Genomic DNA, 17,916 nt, shown 5'->3' with positions numbered 1-17,916 from the left:
GGATAAAACTAACCTTGTTAGGAATGTGTTTTCTCCATAAATATTTTTCAAACATACAGTCTGGCAAAGCACAAACCAATGCCTTTGTGCTGAAATTTTCTAACATCTCCACTTCATCTTCGCCCTCCATCAAAACTGGTAGACCTCCAAACCAATCCCACTCCATTTGCTCGTTAATATTAAGTTGTTTCTTAAAATCCCCAAACCAACATCCCTGTCTAATCATATCTGCAATTGAAACATATTTATCTCTACTAGCTTTATAAACAAACAGAATTTTAACACTTTTCAGAGTTTCCTCTTTCTCACTAAGTTTGCTGAAATTGGTACTAGTTTGTGTTAATACTTGAGCTGATTCGATTGTTATGTATTGAAAATGTGGGTTTTCCTTAACCTGTAAAAGGATTCAATTTTAGTTTATTGGTTCTTCAAAACATGCGCAAAGCTGCAAATAGTTGGTCCCAAATAGTTCATGGCGTAGCTAGAAAAATACCCTTTTTACTAGAAACAGATGGTTTATGAGGAAGTCGAATTTAAATTAGTGAATTACTTACTGTATAAATTTCAGTGTTTTGAATTTGTGGGGAAGGTTTTTCAATAGAATCTCAGCTAAAAATGAGTTTGTTCTAAATATACTTGGTGTATCTAAGTTGCCATCGGTGTTGTTGGGTATAGTCGTAGTTTCCGTAAGTTATAGCTAGTTGAATTCACTGGAAATTGCATGGTTGGAGGAGGTAGAGCTAATCTGGAGTAGTATACATATTCTCACCATAAAATGGCTCGAAGCCTCGATGTAGTTTGTAAGTTGTGTTAGTACGTATGAATAACGAAATATTGGAAATAGGGAACGTTAAGCACCAGTGGTCTAGTGGTGCACTTATTTCTTTTTTTTTTTTTACTGTTTTGCATTGTGGTCTCTCTAGTCGACAGGAAGGAGATAAGACCAACTCTTTGTGTGTGACTGGTCAAACAAGCACATGATGATATTCAAATTTTGTTCCTCCACTTTGATGGACGGTTTGTTGTTTTTTTCAATATTCTACATGTTTTCTTTTAGAAGGATCAACGGAAGCAATTATCTGCAGTCTAGTTATTCAAAAGGCTGAGCACAAAGTTATATTGCAGCAGCTTTGGGGGACCTCTAGATGAATTTGAAGAGAACCCCATGGAAGCTACTTCAATGATAAGTATCTTGCTGTGAGCTAATCCGTCACCAGGCCTACTGAGACGATGAAATAAATTCAGGCCTTTGCAGTGCACGCCCACCCATGATTTTTTTTTTTTTTTTTTTTGCTTATTCTTGGACAAGTTGAGTTTTCTTCGGACAGTCGTTGGTGATAGGAGTTCAATTTACATAGAGCAGAATAATTGATTTCATCCTTTATGTGCGGATGGCAGGATTGTGCAACATTGAAGCATTCAACATATCCAATACGCAAAAGATTGGGTTTGACATTTGGTGGGGGTGCGCCAGGCCCTTGCAGTAGTGCAACGCAAGGGCGACGCGTGAGAACCCCAGCAGCAAGCTGCTGTGATGGGAACTCCCCCATGAAAAAAATTAATTTAATATCGTGTGAGCCGATGGCTCACATATCAGATATTAAACTGATAAGAACAGATACTACACTTGATCTTAGCCAAAAGGCCGAGAAAGGTATGCTTGTTCTCGGTTTATGCTCCTGCTTTTATATTCTCTTGTTTTCATACCTCTGCTCTAGATTTGGCTATGTGGGACTAATCTTAAGCTCACTGCCTATCGATATTAGAGCTCCTTGCACAAAATTACTCTGGGTTTTCTTAGCTGGTGAGACCAGCAATAATGTATTTATTTGCTTTTGATTTGCTAATTGTGTTTTCAAATCCTAAGAAAGTGTGAAATAATCTCTGGGTCCAATTCTTATCTGCCATCTTGTCTCACTCTTATCAATTCGCAGGAGGGAGAGTTCAAATTTTGTTCCTTCTCTTTAATGGATGGTTTGGTTGGTTCTTTATCATTGAGAAGGATTAAAGTTGATGCGGATCATCGCTGCACATGTGTTTTAACTTTTGAAGGATCAACGGAAGAAGCATTTTCTGCAGTCTACTTGAAGCTCCTTAAAAGCTGAGAACAAAGCAGTATTGCAGCAGCTTTTGGGCCACTATATGAAAGGTTAAAAGAGATGACTTCGAGGATAATCCTGTATTGTATAATAGGAATCCAACTTGTTCAAGTTGGTTTAGTGGACACAAAAGTTCAGTTCTAAGATTTGGTTGGGGTGTGCCAGGCCTTTGCAGTAGTGCAACGCAAAGTCTTATATTCACTGCCTTAGCCCTTAAACAAGTTGAGTTTACTTGGGATATATATGTATGGACTGATGAGAGGATATGGTACAATGGTGGCCTCGCTTGGCGGCTGTGTGCAAATTGCAGAATGTCCAGAGAATATGAAATTGACGGGATCAAGGAGGGTTTTGCATTACTGGACTAAAACTGATACCGCACATGCTTTAGTTAACCAAGGTAAGTTTCCCGATTTCTGAGAGATCTTAATTTAAAGAATACAATCCAAAATGTTACAATCTATAACCCATACTCAACATCCCAAACTGCTTATGGATTCCCTCACCAACTCGATGTACCATGTTTATACAATGTACATTAATTAACGAGGATCCAGTTCAGAAACGGATGCCTCATTGTCTTTCCATGTCTCCTTTTCCACTGCTTGGCCGGGCACGAAATTTGCAGGTTGTGTAGGTAATGGGAAAATCCTACGTGATTGGACTATGTGGTGATCTTGCAGGCACCTGATGACCTTCCAGCAAGTATGGATTAAACTTGTTAAGCACCCTCAAAATGGTGAAAAAAGTTTCATGTTGGAAGCTCGTTTTGTGGGGTCTTTGCCACTCTTCCCGACATCTTCGTTCCACATCCGGTTCGCCTTCACCACATCTTATGTGGTGCCACATTTGAGTGATCAAAGCTACATATTCACTAACGGCTGCTGAAATTGCGTGAAAACGATGAGACAACCCATCGCCATCATGTCTATTGGGGTTACCTGTTTTTTCACTAAATTTTTGTAATATCTTATCATAAAAAGTTCTTTTTTCTTGATAAATACCATTGATTTCATCCTGTGTATATAAAACATAACTTCTGCAAAGTGACTCATCTTCATCCATCATATACTTGACACCACGAATTCTTGGGTTCTTTGTTGTGTTTCTTGTTGTTGTGTTCGTTGTGGTGTTTGTTTTGGTATTTGTTGTGGTGTTTGTTGTGGTGTTTGTTGTTGTGATTGCTGTTGTGAACGTTGTTATGATCGTTGTTGTGAGGATGCCATATTTGTTAAAAATGAATTTTCTAGAGATGATATTTTTTCTGGTAGATCGAGTTGATATGAATACTTTTTTTGGAGATGAACAAAGAAAAATTGAGATGGTATGAAATTGTGTAATTTTGAGGTAGTGATGAAGAAGGTGTGAGTTTTAAGTCTGGAGATGAATTGAATTTACAGGGAAACAAAAATGAGTAACATCCGTTGGATGGAAGGAGTCGTTGGCGCTTTTAATAAAAACTCGGCGTGTTAACAAAAAATGCTGGAGTTTGAACTACAAGCGGGCGGTGGAAAGACAAGCGCCAGCGTTTTTTGATGAAGCGCCGATGTTTGAGCGAAGCCATCCCGGCCTTCCATCAAGCGTGTGTTACATCTTCCAACTCAATGAACAAATGTACAAATTTGTTGATTTGAGCATCCATTTTTCATGTTTGTTGAGTCCATAGTGGGAGAAAAATGAACAAACTTTGTTAATATAATGGAATGAGTTTGTTCATTCCATAGGAACTGCTCTAGCCTTCGCGTATAACCACAGAGTACATTCGATTTGTTAATATAATGGAATGAGTTTAGTAGACTCACGTTTTCCCACCCTCAAATTACAGCTGTTCATGTAATGCACCGGAAGACGACACCATGGTGGCTTGGTCCTTGTGGTGATGCAGCGTTTGAAAATTCTTGTTTAAGCTAAAGGAACAATTGCTTATGCTATCCTACTCACAAGTTGGGGATGTAGTTCAGATGGTAGAGCGCTCGCTTAGCATGCGAGAGGTATCGGGATCGATGCCCCACTTCTCCATCCTTTATTTTCTATTTTTTTCTATGTCCAGCTGATAATCTAATGCACCAGATGACACTGGATTTTGTCAGAGCATACACAATGTGTGCCCTTGTCCATTGTCATGTATTTCTATTTGTATTTATCCAGCGACAAGCATCACCATGGTATTCTTCAGCTCAGCAGGATTAGCTTCTGATGAACTTTCAATAATTTTAGTTTTAAAGATTTGGCAAGGGGCAGCGTGGACGCTTTCCCCCGTCAGGAACAAATTATGACGTAGATTCTCCCTCTTGGGGAGATCTTAGGCGAGCACCCCTCCTTAGTGTGCAATGGAGGTCGCTAACCTAGGCCATGGACCTTCATGATCATCCATAGACCCCGTCCAGGTAATTCCGTTTTTCCATTCTCCTTCTCTTCTTTGAAGATGAGAGATAATTGGGTCATGGGGGAAGCTGAAGTAGATTCATCAAGGAATGGTGGCTCGTTTCCCTGAGAGCAAGGAACTAAAGGACTAGGATACGAGCTAGTAGAGGTAATCTTCCTCTTCTTCTTGGGATTATCTTTCTTGTTGTCATTCTTCGAAGCAACGACCTTGCCCTTAGACTTCGCACAACTAGTAGGTTTCGCACGAGTAGAAGCCTCCTCCTCGCTCTTAGAAGAGTTTTCATCATTAGAGCCGTCATTATCAAGCCCGTCCACCTTTGCACACAGATAAAGATAATAAATAGAGGAAAAAATATTGTTAAAGAAAAATTAAAAATATTTCTTACTTCATTAGTGATCGAATATAGAGCTTCCAGTGTGCTTTGTTTCTTCTTAGAATTATAGTCCTTTTTCAGCTTGGCAATCTGAAAATGAAGAAATTAGTGAAACACAAATAAGGAAAGTAAAATGAAGAAAGATTGATAAAGGAGCAAAGGATGGAAATACATACCACTTTCACCTCCTCACTCCCACTAAACTCCCAAGGATAGCATAGCCAAAAACCTTCGGGAAGGGGATTTATCGACCTGTTTTCACCATAGCCGGTAATATATGGACCTTCAAGAATAACAGGATAAACATCCCAGCGATTGTCGTTAGAGTTCCGTGCAGTGCGATTAGTCTTATCGTTGAAATCAACGTCTCGCATGATTCTTTAATTCTCTGCGAGGCCATCTTTCCTTTTCAGACGAACAACCCAGCGAGACGACTCAGCCTTCATAATCACCACTTCATAGTTAGTAAAGAAGCTCTCAACAGTATAATCAGGAGGAATTATTTCTTAGCCAGCATATGCCTCATTCCTGTATTCCTTAGGATAAAGGGATCCTAATCCAGCCGCACGGTGAGAGAACTCCACCATAATCCTTATAGCATCCCCACTCTACTGATAAATCATACGCCTAAATTTATTATGGGATAAGATTTTGTAAATAAGAGGAATTCGCGGATCCAATAGAGGGATAGGGAGACCAGCAAGAAGCTTCCCTACGGAGATAATAATTTTTTTGATCATTCCATTGATCAATCTTGAACCATTTAGGGTTAAGCGTCAAAGTAGGCCCTGATGAAGAAGGAGCAGATAATGTGAAACCTCTATTTCTGAGTTCGACCAGTAACCTATCAAACTGTTCTACCGTTCTCCAACCTGCCTTGTGCCCCATTGTTGATTCTTCTAGGATGAGATTATAAATATCAAGATAGCCGAGATGATCAAAGGGGCGAAATAATACAATAGATGGGAAACAGAAGCAGCATTTGGAACGAAGAAAGATCAAGAATCAAGATCGAACAAAAAGCAGTAGCGTTAAGAAGGGAAAATCCGCAAAGATTGAAGAGGAAAGAGAAGAGTAAAAAGAAAGGGATTAAAACGAAAGAAGGGTATATAAAGGATTCTCTTTCCCTCTTTTCGAAATCCTACGCATTAATGGGTGAGAAGATATGAAGAGACATTTGAAAGGATTAACTGTGACGTGTCAAGAGATAAACCGACGAAAGCGGCACGTGGAAAAATCAAGTCCGAACTCCCGGATTATTGTCAGTTAAGGAATATGAAAAGTTGATAAGGTGGAAAATCGCATTAAAGGTGCGAAGAGAGTTATTGGAGCGGTTTCTCTCATCGCTCTCTCCATAGTAAAGATCGCTAAGAAAAGAGGCAAAATGTAGGGGTTAAATATCGCACTCATAGGTATCATGCGAAGGGATACTATTGTAAGGGGACGAACGTACTCGCACGTAACATATCCCAGATGACGGAGTCAATGGCGTCACAAAGTCACGAGTAAAGTGTGGAAGCTGTGCGAGGTTGAAGAGTTCGTAGGAGAAGACCCAATGTAAACATGAGAGAATATCACACGTCAGATCCGAAAATAGAGGCTTTATTAGCTGTCCTCCATTATGTAAATTCCGATATATAGGACCAACCAACCCTGTGTTTGGAGAGAGATCTTTTTGAGAGTCAAGATAGAACTTTAGGAGAGAGAAAGTTGTTTTCTCCCCAAGTTAAGGGTTTTACTTTACTTCTTTGTATTGATTTCTAAACTTAATAAGATTTCTTCTAAGTGTTCTCCACGATGATTTCCTAGTTTATTGGATAAGTTATCTAAGGGTGTAGTAGTGAGATTTTCGACTACTACAGAAACTCTCCAAAAAATTAGCAGACGCCGATTTTAACTGCAAGCATACTATATTCTTTCGTTAAAGGCGAAAGCATAGTTCAGATAGCTAATTTGCTAGGTTGAAGTGCTTGTATAAAACCATTTTGTTCAGAAACTTTATGGGGACTAGTCCAAGTTTCTTCCTGGACATCCAACCGAAAGAGGAATAATGTGCTTTAAAGCTTCTAAAATGTAGTCATTTTGCTTCTGAGGTGATAGATGAATGAAATGTTACCTTCTTAATGATTCAACACTTGAATTATAAAGCCTAAAGAAAGACTTGAGATAAATATCACATGATCAAATTGAATTTGATCCTTTGTATCTCCCTCCAAGTAAGCAAATTGAGTTTGATGCCATCACTGATTCCTCCTTGTTTGTCCCCGCAACAGCAGAAACCAACGGCAAAAAGGGGAGCTGCATTTTGATCTTACATTGCTGCTACTGGACCATAAACCCCGCAACAGCTGAATTGCTGAAACCGATGGAAAAATTTAGTTTTAAAGATTTGGCAGGGGGCAGCGCGGACGCTTTCCCCCCTCAGGAACAAATTATGACGTAGACTCTCCCTCTTGGGGAGATCTTAGACGAGCACCCCTCCTTAGTGTACAATGGAGGTCGCTAACCTAGGCCATGGACCTTCATGATCATCCATAGACCCCGTCCAGGTAAGTACGTTTTTCCATTCTCCTTCTCTTCTCTTTATAGTCCATCGTTTCCTGTCTCTGTTGTGACATTGATCCGGAGCTTCATGTAAACTAATTTAATTTAATTTAATTTATTGCAGGGCATGGGATGACAGTTTACACAGAAGAAGAATTGGCTTCGTATCGTAAGTGGTGACATTTAGCTATCCTTAAGTGCCGACGTTTAGTATTTTATTGGCTTGATGGTAGGATCAACCACTTTTCTATTGACTTCTTAATTCGATGAGTTTTAATGTCTGTTGTCAAAATTGAGTCTGTAATGCTTACATTTTAGGCTTAGCTAAGTTGGCCGTGTCAAAGTTAGTAGTCATTAACTGGTTAGATGACATTCTCCTCTGCTTTACACTTCTGATTCTTGTGCTCTCTACCAACACCTCTATCAAATACTAGTTTCCATCCTTGAGTGTCTTCCCATCGTGGGTGTACACCACTGGCAACGGCATGGTTCCACATTTCCGGTTTCTGCATTTTGCTTTGGTTTGGGTATACACAATTCACAAAAACAATAACAAATCATTAATTGGTGAACAACCAATGGTGGGATTTAGCTGTTATTAGACCAATCCATCACACGAAGCATTCTAAAATTTTGTATCCTCTCCTATATCATCGAATTTATCTAGAATGTATTTCGACTACTCAAGCCGTCTCAAATTGTATGAGCTTCCTACATAAAAGTTCAAAACCTGGCTTTTTCTTTTGAGTTAAGTGTCAAAGTTCAACAGAGAATGAGTTGGAGACGCGCCAAAACCAAACAATTCAAGTTACACCGAGCCAATTTAGATTCATTGATTGTAAATACCGTAACATCCTGAAGACGAAAAAGTTACAAACCATATGATGATACGTGTCCAATGAAACTGCAAGTATATTACCGTTGTCAGTTCAGGTTTCTTTCCTCTAGGTTTGCCAACTGAAGGAGGAATAATGGGATTCAAAACTTCCGGATTACAGTCATTCTCTTTCTAAGGAGAATGCAAAGGAAAGGTTACCTTCCTCATTTTGTTAGGAGGCTCTAGAGATAACAAAGATTACGCCCAACACCTAACGCATATGGAAGCTGGTGAGCTTTCTATCGATGATTATGCAGTATCACCTTAAGAAAATGATGTTTTTGTGCAACTACCACCTTCCTGACTCGATTCCCATATCCAGAAAGAAAAATTTACCTGAAACGTTTGGTGAAGATAAAGCCAAGACACAAGATTCACTGCAGTGGCCTGTGGGTTCAATATAAATCTGTCAGTGAAACTGCACATGAAGTTCCAGATGGAGCAGTTGGATCTTATATCGCAGCCGCTGTACCACCAGCTCAACCATAGCTAACTGATGCATTCCATCGACAAGGGACAAGTTTAGTTGAAAGAATCGGGCAGGGGCTGCGAGAATGTGTACCCCCCTTGGGAACAAATAATGATGTAGAGTCTTCCCCACTGGGTAGATCTAAGACTGGCACCCTCAGTGTGCAACGAAGATCACTAACCTAGGAACTTTTATGGCTTTTGTTTTTCCAGCCAGCACCAGTCATCTAGTGGTAGAAAGTACCCTGACGGGTTCTGGTGGATTCTTTTTATCATTTTACAATGTGGTCCAACTCTGGTAAATTTCGTGAGAAGGAGAAGAGGGGACCAACTGTTACTGCATGAAGTAATTCCATTTTGAATATTTTGATGGATATGGTTCCTTATTTTATTTTTTGTTTTATAAAGAAGCAGGATTATAATTGATGTTGTGGTTTAAAGGATCAAAAGAAGCAATCATCTGCAGTCTACTGAAGCTCCTTAAAAGCTGTATTTCAGCAGCTCCAGAACCAATAGGGTAAAGCTAAAAATCCAATCACGTCTTCAGCTTTCAGGGTTGGTTTAAGCATACGTAAAAGATTAGCTTTGAGATGTGGTAGCCGCACGCCAGGCCTTTGCAGTAGTCCAATGCAAAGGCGTCGCGCATGAGAACCCCAGCAGCAAGCTACTGTGATGGGAACCCCCCATCGATTGTACAACGTTGATTGTACAGTTACAGTTGGAGGTGATAAAGTGTCACTGACAAGCATAGAATGATGCAGGATACCAAAGAGTTCAAATTTTTAGTTACCATCTATTTCCAGGTTGGTTTGTTAGCTTTGGTTTTGGTGTAGCATATGCAAAGCTTTGGTTTTGGTTTAGCATATGCAAAAGATTAGCTTTGATATTTGGTGGGGGTGCGCCAGGCCTTTGCAGTAGTGCAAAGCAAAGGCAGTATCAGATATTAAACTGATAAGAACAGATACTACACTTGATCTTAGCCAAAAGGCCGAGAAAGGTATGCTTGATCTCAGCTTATGCTTCTGATTTTATATTGTCGTGTTTCAATTCCTCTGCAGTACACTAGTCTATGTGGGACTAAAACATTTGATTCATAAATTTCCATGCGACTGATAAGTCCAGTTTAGAGTAGAATTGTTGAATTGGCTTAATATCATTAAGTGCAGGTTATGAGACCACCTAGGAGATTATATTACCACATATTGTAGCAGAACTTTGTTTAGTTTATTCTTCCAAAATGAGTTCTACATCCATCCACCGAGAGAATCAGGGGTTTGTCCCATGAAACCATGAAGGAAAACATTAAAGATAAATTGGGATGTTCAATGGGATAAAGCATTCACCAATTTCTCCGTGAAAGTAGATGTTGAGGTTGCATAAGATTATGAACCTTATTGTTACATTCCATTCCTTTTTTTATTATATGAAGACGATATACAACATGGATAAGAAAACGTTTTGCTGGTCGGGGAAAGCAAGGGATTGTTTCTTGTAATTCGATAGCAACGAGGATAGAAAACTAGCCAATTTGAGCAGAAATGATGCTTTCTTTTGCTGATTTTTAAGACTTCATTAACATAAGGTTTTGATATGGAGTCATAGACTAAAGATAGATGCTAAAATCTTTGGAGAATCTGATTGGAATCTGTTTGAAATCTTCATAGACTAACGCAAAACTGGGATGTTTATGTCTTTTGAGAGACTGAATCACAAACATAACCAGTCAGGAATCGGAAAGGAATAGTTGTTAACTTCGTAAGAAAATCCATTCTACAAGAGAATTTTTTTTATTCAACACGACTACTTAGATGTAGATAATGAGTTTTTTCGAGTCTGTTATGTATTTGTTTGTATCCAGTTATTAGTAGGAGGACATGATGCCCTCGCAGTCTTAAATGTATTTGCTTATGTCCTGTTATTAGTAGGACGTGACTTGCAGTTTTTCTTAGACTTTTTTTTTCTAGTTTATCCTTCTCAAATCAAAATTTTTAGTTTTAAGTATCGTAGGGCTTTACCCTTGGTTAGAGGGAGCCCTTCCAGAAATTCTTGACGGCCCTGAGAGACCCAGGGCCGAGGAGGGGGTTTGGAAATAGTTTTCAACCAGCAATTGACGCACCTCGGTTATTACCTCATTAGCTGCGTCATTGCCCCAAGCGCAAAAATGAGTTTTGAAGTCATGCATCAACTGCATTTTAAAATTTCGTTTCCACATCTCTAACTCTGGCTTGAATAACGTGGGACTAAGATTGTCACTTTTTACACTTTCGATTCTAATGGTCGTGTAGTATCGAAGTATTTGTCTTTACAATATTATGTTGAAGAACATACTGCTTTGGTTGAGAGTTTCTTTTACTGTTGGCAACAAACAGAATTTTTTTTTTTGAAGAACAAAAGGTTAAATTAAGAAGAAAAGGCCTAAGCCAAAAGAACAAAATGTACAGACTCCAAATTCAGAGCCCCAGTCTGATGCTACAGTCAAGTACCAGACTGTCCCAAATACAACCTACAGCAAAAAGCTGAAAACTGCACCAAAATTACAGCATTTTACAAATCGAGACAGAGACTGCCAACCCATTTCAAAAGACTGCCACAACTGCAAAGACAAATAAAGTATCTAGTCCTAAGAAAACTGAAAATTACACGTGTAAAATCAGCTCCCAGTTGTGTATAATTTGGATGCAGTCAATAAACCTGAAAGTTTCTTTATCGATCACAGCTCCATAAGACCATCTTCTGCTTAGCTTGAAAAATTAGTTCATGCACTGATTTGGACCTTCCCCCAAAAACTCTACTATTCCTCTCCTTCCATACTATCCATATTAGAACATAAGGAAAAATTCATCAAAGTTCCCCCTGCATCTTCCAGTTAATACGTTCCTGTTCCATGCTTCAAAAAAAATCCAGGATCGTAGATGGTAATGGCTATGAGAGATGAAACGCTTTAAGAAAATAATCCCATAACTGAAAAGTATAGCTACAATGTAGGAGAAGATGATCCGCAGTCTCAGTTTCCTCATTGCACAAAAAGCATCTACCACTTTCTAAGTTAACCCCTCGATGAGATAACATTTCTCTAGTAGGTAGGGAATTGTGGAAGACAGCCCATAGGATAAAACTAACCTTGTTAGGAATGTGTTTTCTTCATAAATATTTTTCAAACATACAGTCTGGCAAAGCACAAACCAATGCCTCTGTGCTGAAATTTTCTAACATCTCCACTTCATCTTCGCCCTCCATCAAAACTGGTAGACCTCCAAACCAATCCCACTCCATTTGCTCGTTAATATTAAGTTGTTTCTTAAAATCCCCAAACCAACATCCCTGTCTAATCATATCTGCAATTGAAACATATTTATCTCTACTAGCTTTATAAACAAACAGAATTTTAACACTTTTCAGAGTTTCCTCTTTCTCACTAAGTTTGCTGAAATTGGTACTAGTTTGTGTTAATACTTGAGCTGATTCGATTGTTATGTATTGAAAATGTGGGTTTTCCTTAACCTGTAAAAGGATTCAATTTTAGTTTATTGGTTCTTCAAAACATGCGCAAAGCTGCAAATAGTTGGTCCCAAATAGTTCATGGCGTAGCTAGAAAAATACCCTTTTTACTAGAAACGGATGGTTTATGAGGAAGTCGAATTTAAATTAGTGAATTACTTACTGTATAAATTTCAGTGTTTTGAATTTGTGGGGAAGGTTTTTCAATAGAATCTCAGCTGAAAATGAGTTTGTTCTAAATATACTTGGTGTATCTAAGTTGCCATCGGTGTTGTTGGGTATAGTCGTAGTTTCCGTAAGTTATAGCTAGTTGAATTCACTGGAAATTGCATGGTTGGAGGAGGTAGAGCTAATCTGGAGTAGTATACATATTCTCACCATAAAATGGCTCGAAGCCTCGATGTAAGTTTGTAAGTTGTGTTAGTACGTATGAATAACGAAATATTGGAAATAGGGAACGTTAAGCACCAGTGGTCTAGTGGTGCACTTATTTCTTCTTTTTTTTTACTGTTTTGCATTGTGGTCTCTCTAGTCGACAGGAAGGAGATAAGACCAACTCTTTGTGTGTGACTGGTCAAACAAGCACATGATGATATTCAAATTTTGTTCCTCCACTTTGATGGACGGTTTGTTGTTTTTTTCAATATTCTACATGTTTCCATACCTCTGCTCTAGATTTGGCTATGTGGGACTAATCTTAAGCTCACTGCCTATCGATATTAGAGCTCCTTGCACAAAATTACTCTGGGTTTTCTTAGCTGGTGAGACCAGCAATAATGTATTTATTTGCTTTTGATTTGCTAATTGTGTTTTCAAATCCTAAGAAAGTGTGAAATAATCTCTGGGTCCAATTCATATCTGCCATCTTGTCTCACTCTTATCAATTCGCAGGAGGGAGAGATCAAATTTTGTTCCTTCTCTTTAATGGATGGTTTGGTTGGTTCTTTATCATTGAGAAGGATTAAAGTTGATGCGGATCATCGCTGCACATGTGTTTTAACTTTTGAAGGATCAACGGAAGAAGCATTTTCTGCAGTCTACTTGAAGCTCCTTAAAAGCTGAGAACAAAGCAGTATTGCAGCAGCTTTTGGGCCACTATATGAAAGGTTAAAAGAGATGACTTCGAGGATAATCCTGTATTGTATAATAGGAATCCAACTTGTTCAAGTTGGTTTAGTGGACACAAAAGTTCAGTTCTAAGATTTGGTTGGGGTGTGCCAGGCCTTTGCAGTAGTGCAACGCAAAGTCTTATATTCACTGCCTTAGCCCTTAAACAAGTTGAGTTTACTTGGGATATATATGTATGGACTGATGAGAGGATATGGTACAATGGTGGCCTCGCTTGGCGGCTGTGTGCAAATTGCAGAATGTCCAGAGAATATGAAATTGACGGGATGAAGGAGGGTTTTGCATTACTGGACTAAAACTGATACCGCACATGCTTTAGTTAACCAAGGTAAGTTTCCCGATTTCTGAGAGATCTTAATTTAAATAATACAATCCAAAATGTTACAATCTATAACCCATACTCAACATCCCAAACTGCTTATGGATTCCCTCACCAACTCGATGTACCATGTTTATACAATGTACATTAATTAACGAGGATCCAGTTCAGAAACGGATGCCTCATTGTCTTTCCATGTCTCGTTTTCCACTGCTTGGCCCGGCACGAAATTTGCAGGTTGTGTAGGTAATGGGAAAATCCTACGTGATTGGACTATGTGGTGATCTTGCAGGCACCTGATGACCTTCCAGCAAGTATGGATTAAACTTGTTAAGCACCCTCAAAATGGTGAAAAAAGTTTCATGTTGGAAGCTCGTTTTGTGGGGTCTTTGCCATTCTTCCCGACATCTTCGTTCCACATCCGTTTCGCCTTCACCACATCTTATGTGGTGCCACATTTGAGTGATCAAAGCTACACATTCACTAACGGCTGCTGAAATTGCGTGAAAACGATGAGACAACCCATCGCCATCATGTCTATTGGGGTTACCTGTTTCTTCACTAAATTTTTGTAATATCTTATCATAAAAAGTTCTTTTTTCTTGATAAATACCATTGATTTCATCCTGTGTATATAAAACATAACTTCTGCAAAGTGACTCATCTTCATCCATCATATACTTGACACCACGAATTCTTGTGTTCTTTGTTGTGTTTCTTGTTGTGATTGTTGTTGTGTTCGTTGTGGTGTTTGTTTCGGTATTTGTTGTGGTGTTTGTTGTGGTGTTTGTTGTTGTGATTGCTGTTGTGAACGCTGTTGTGATCGTTGTTGTGAGGATGCCATATTTGTTAAAAATGAATTTTCTAGAGATGATATTTTTTCTGGTAGATCGAGTTGATATGAATACTTTTTTTTGGAGATGAACAAAGAAAAATTGAGATGGTATAAAATTGTGTAATTTTGAGGTAGTGATGAAGAAGGTGTGAGTTTTAAGTCTGGAGATGAATTGAATTTACAGGGAAACAAAAATGAGTAACATCCGTTGGATGGAAGGAGTCGTTGGCGCTTTTAATAAAAACTCGGCGTGTTAACAAAAAATGCTGGAGTTTGAACTACAAGCGGGCGGTGGAAAGACAAGCGCCAGCGTTTTTTGATGAAGCGCCGATGTTTGAGCGAAGCCATCCCGGCCTTCCATCAAGCGTGTGTTACATCTTCCAACTCAATGAACAAATGTATAAATTTGTTGATTTGAGCATCCATTTTTCATGTTTGTTGAGTCCATAGTGGGAGCAAAATGAACAAACTTTGTTAATATAATGGAATGAGTTTGTTCATTCCATAGGAACTGCTCTAGCCTTCGCGTATAACCACAGAGTACATTCGATTTGTTAATATAATGGAATGAGTTTAGTAGACTCACGTTTTCCCACCCTCAAATTACAGCTGGTCATGTAATGCACCGGAAGACGACACCATGGTGGCTTGGTCCTTGTGGTGATGCAGCGTTTGAAAATTCTTGTTTCAGCTAAAGGAACAATTGCTTATGCTATTCTACTCACAAGTTGGGGATGTAGTTCAGATGGTAGAGCGCTCGCTTAGCATGCGAGAGGTATCGGGATCGATGCCCCACTTCTCCATCCTTTATTTTCTATTTTTTTCTATGTCCAGCTGATAATCTAATGCACCAGATGACACTGGATTTTGTCAGAGCATACACAATGTGTGCCCTTGTCCATTGTCATGTATTTCTATTTGTATTTATCCAGCGACAAGCATCACCATGGTATTCTTCAGCTCAGCAGGATTAGCTTCTGATGAACTTTCAATAATTTTAGTTTTAAAGATTTGGCAAGGGGCAGCGTGGACGCTTTCCCCCGTCAGGAACAAATTATGACGTAGATTCTCCCTCTTGGGGAGATCTTAGGCGAGCACCCCTCCTTAGTGTGCAATGGAGGTCGCTAACCTAGGCCATGGACCTTCATGATCATCCATAGACCCCGTCCAGGTAATTATGTTTTTCCATTCTCCTTCTCTTATTTGAAGATGAGAGATAATTGGGTCATGGGGGAAGCTGAAGTAGATTCATCAAGGAATGGTGGCTCGTTTCCCTGAGAGCAAGGAACTAAAGGACTAGGATACGAGCTAGTAGAGGTAATCTTCCTCTTCTTCTTGGGATTATCTTTCTTGTTGTCATTCTTCGAAGACACGACCTTGCCCTTAGACTTCGCACAGCTAGTAGGTTTCGCACGAGTAGAAGCCTCCTCCTCGCTCTTAGAAGAGTTTTCATCATTAGAGCCGTCATTATCAAGCCCGTCCACCTTCGCACACAGATAAAGATAATAAATAGAGGAAACAATATTGTTAAAGAAAAATTAAAAATATTTCTTACTTCATTAGTGATCGAATATAGAGCTTCCAGTGTGCTTTGTTTCTTCTTAGAATTATAGTCCTTTTTCAGCTTGGCAATCTGAAAATGAAGAAATTAGTGAAACACAAATAAGGAAAGTAAAATGAAGAAAGATTGATAAAGGAGCAAAGGATGGAAAGACATACCACTTTCACCTCCTCACTCCCACTAAACTCCCAAGGATAGCATAGCCAAAAACCTTCGGGAAGGGGATTTATCGACCTGTTTTCACCATAGCCGGTAATATATGGACCTTCAAGAATAACAGGATAAACATCCCAGCGATTGTCGTTAGAGTTCCGCGCAGTGCGATTAGTCTTATCGTTGAAATCAACGTCTCGCATGATTCTTTAATTCTCTGCGAGGCCATCTTTCCTTTTCAGACGAACAACCCAGCGAGACGACTCAGCCTTCATAATCACCACTTCATAGTTAGCAAAGAAGCTCTCAACAGTATAATCAGGAGGAATTATTTCTTAGCCAGCATATGCCTCATTCCTGTATTCCTTAGGATAAAGGGATCCTAATCCAGCCGCACGGTGAGAGAACTCCACCATAATCCTTATAGCATCCCCACTCTACTGATAAATCACACGCCTAAATTTATTATGGGATAAGATTTTGTAAATAAGAGGAATTCGCGGATCCAAGAGAGGGATAGGGAGACCAGCAAGAAGCTGCCCTACGGAGATAATAATTTTTTTGATCATTCCATTGATCAATCTTGAACCATTTAGGGTTAACCGTCAAAGTAGGCCCTGATGAAGAAGGAGCAGATAATGTGAAACCTCTATTTCTGAGTTCGACCAGTAACCTATCAAACTGTTCTACCGTTCTCCAACCTGCCTTGTGCCCCATTGTTGATTCTTCTAGGATGAGATTATAAATATCAAGATAGCCGATATGATCAAAGGGGCGAAATAATACAATAGATGGGAAACCGAAGCAGCATTTGGAACGAAGAAAGATCAAGAATCAAGATCGAACAAAAAGCAGTAGCGTTAAGAAGGGAAAATCCGCAGAGATTGAAGAGGAAAGAGAAGAGTAAAAATAAAGGGATGAAAACGAAAGAAGGGTATATAAAGGATTCTCTTTTCCTCTTTTCGAAATCCTACGCATTAATGGGTGAGAAGATATGAAGAGACATTTGAAAGGATTAACTACGACGTGTCAAGAGATAAACCGACGAAAGCGGCACGTGGAAAAATCCAGTCCGAAGTCCCGGATTATTGTCAGTTAAGGAATATGAAAAGTTGATAAGGTGCGGCAAATCACATTAAAGGTGCGAAGAGAGTTATTGGAGCGGTTTCTCTCATCGCTCTCTCCATAGTAAAGATCGCTAAGAAAAGAGGCAAAATGTAGGGGTTAAATATCGCACTCATAGGTATCATGCGAAGGGATACTATTGTAAGGGGACGAACGTACTCGCACGTAACATATCCCAGATGACGGAGTCAATGGCGTCACAAAGTCACGAGTAAAGTGTGGAAGCTGTGCGAGGTTGAAGAGTTCGTAGGAGAAGACCCAATGTAAACATGCGAGAATATCGCACGTCAGATCCGAAAATAGAGGCTTTATTAGCTGTCCTCCATTATGTAAATTCCTATATATAGGACCAACCAACCCTGTGTTGGGAGAGAGATCTTTTTGAGAGTCAAGATAGAACTTTAGGAGAGAGAAAGTTGTTTTCTCCCCAAGTTAAGGGTTTTACTTTACTTCTTTGTATTGATTTCTAAACTTAATAAGATTTCTTCTAAGTGTTCTCCACGATGATTTCCTAGTTTATTGGATAAGTTATCTAAGGGTGTAGTAGTGA

The 17,916-nt window shown here is 39.3% G+C and overlaps 5 non-coding genes and 1 pseudogene across 5 annotated transcripts; all 6 read right to left on the bottom strand.

Annotated features, from left to right (window-relative positions):
* Nucleotides 1–1,460: 1,460 nt before the first annotated feature.
* On the bottom strand, nt 1,461–1,658 carry LOC113332202. Its single transcript, XR_003351391.1, has one exon. It is a non-coding gene; the product is annotated as a U2 spliceosomal RNA (small nuclear RNA).
* Nucleotides 1,659–4,330: 2,672 nt separating this feature from the next.
* On the bottom strand, nt 4,331–4,494 carry LOC113332190. The gene has a single exon (XR_003351380.1). It is a non-coding gene; the product is annotated as a U1 spliceosomal RNA (small nuclear RNA).
* Nucleotides 4,495–7,251: 2,757 nt separating this feature from the next.
* On the bottom strand, nt 7,252–7,415 carry LOC113332181. Its single transcript, XR_003351370.1, has one exon. It is a non-coding gene; the product is annotated as a U1 spliceosomal RNA (small nuclear RNA).
* Nucleotides 7,416–9,638: 2,223 nt separating this feature from the next.
* LOC113332215 lies at nt 9,639–9,748 on the bottom strand (annotated as a pseudogene).
* A 1,006-nt stretch (nt 9,749–10,754) lies between these two features.
* On the bottom strand, nt 10,755–10,910 carry LOC113332225. The gene has a single exon (XR_003351401.1). It is a non-coding gene; the product is annotated as a U4 spliceosomal RNA (small nuclear RNA).
* A 4,632-nt stretch (nt 10,911–15,542) lies between these two features.
* On the bottom strand, nt 15,543–15,706 carry LOC113332182. The gene has a single exon (XR_003351371.1). It is a non-coding gene; the product is annotated as a U1 spliceosomal RNA (small nuclear RNA).
* Nucleotides 15,707–17,916: the final 2,210 nt, after the last annotated feature.

Source organism: Papaver somniferum, unplaced genomic scaffold (genome assembly GCF_003573695.1).
Source record: "Papaver somniferum cultivar HN1 unplaced genomic scaffold, ASM357369v1 unplaced-scaffold_130, whole genome shotgun sequence".
Taxonomy (NCBI): domain Eukaryota; kingdom Viridiplantae; phylum Streptophyta; class Magnoliopsida; order Ranunculales; family Papaveraceae; genus Papaver; species Papaver somniferum.
Note: the sequence above shows the minus strand (reverse complement) of the source record. Positions and strands in the feature narration are given on the sequence as shown.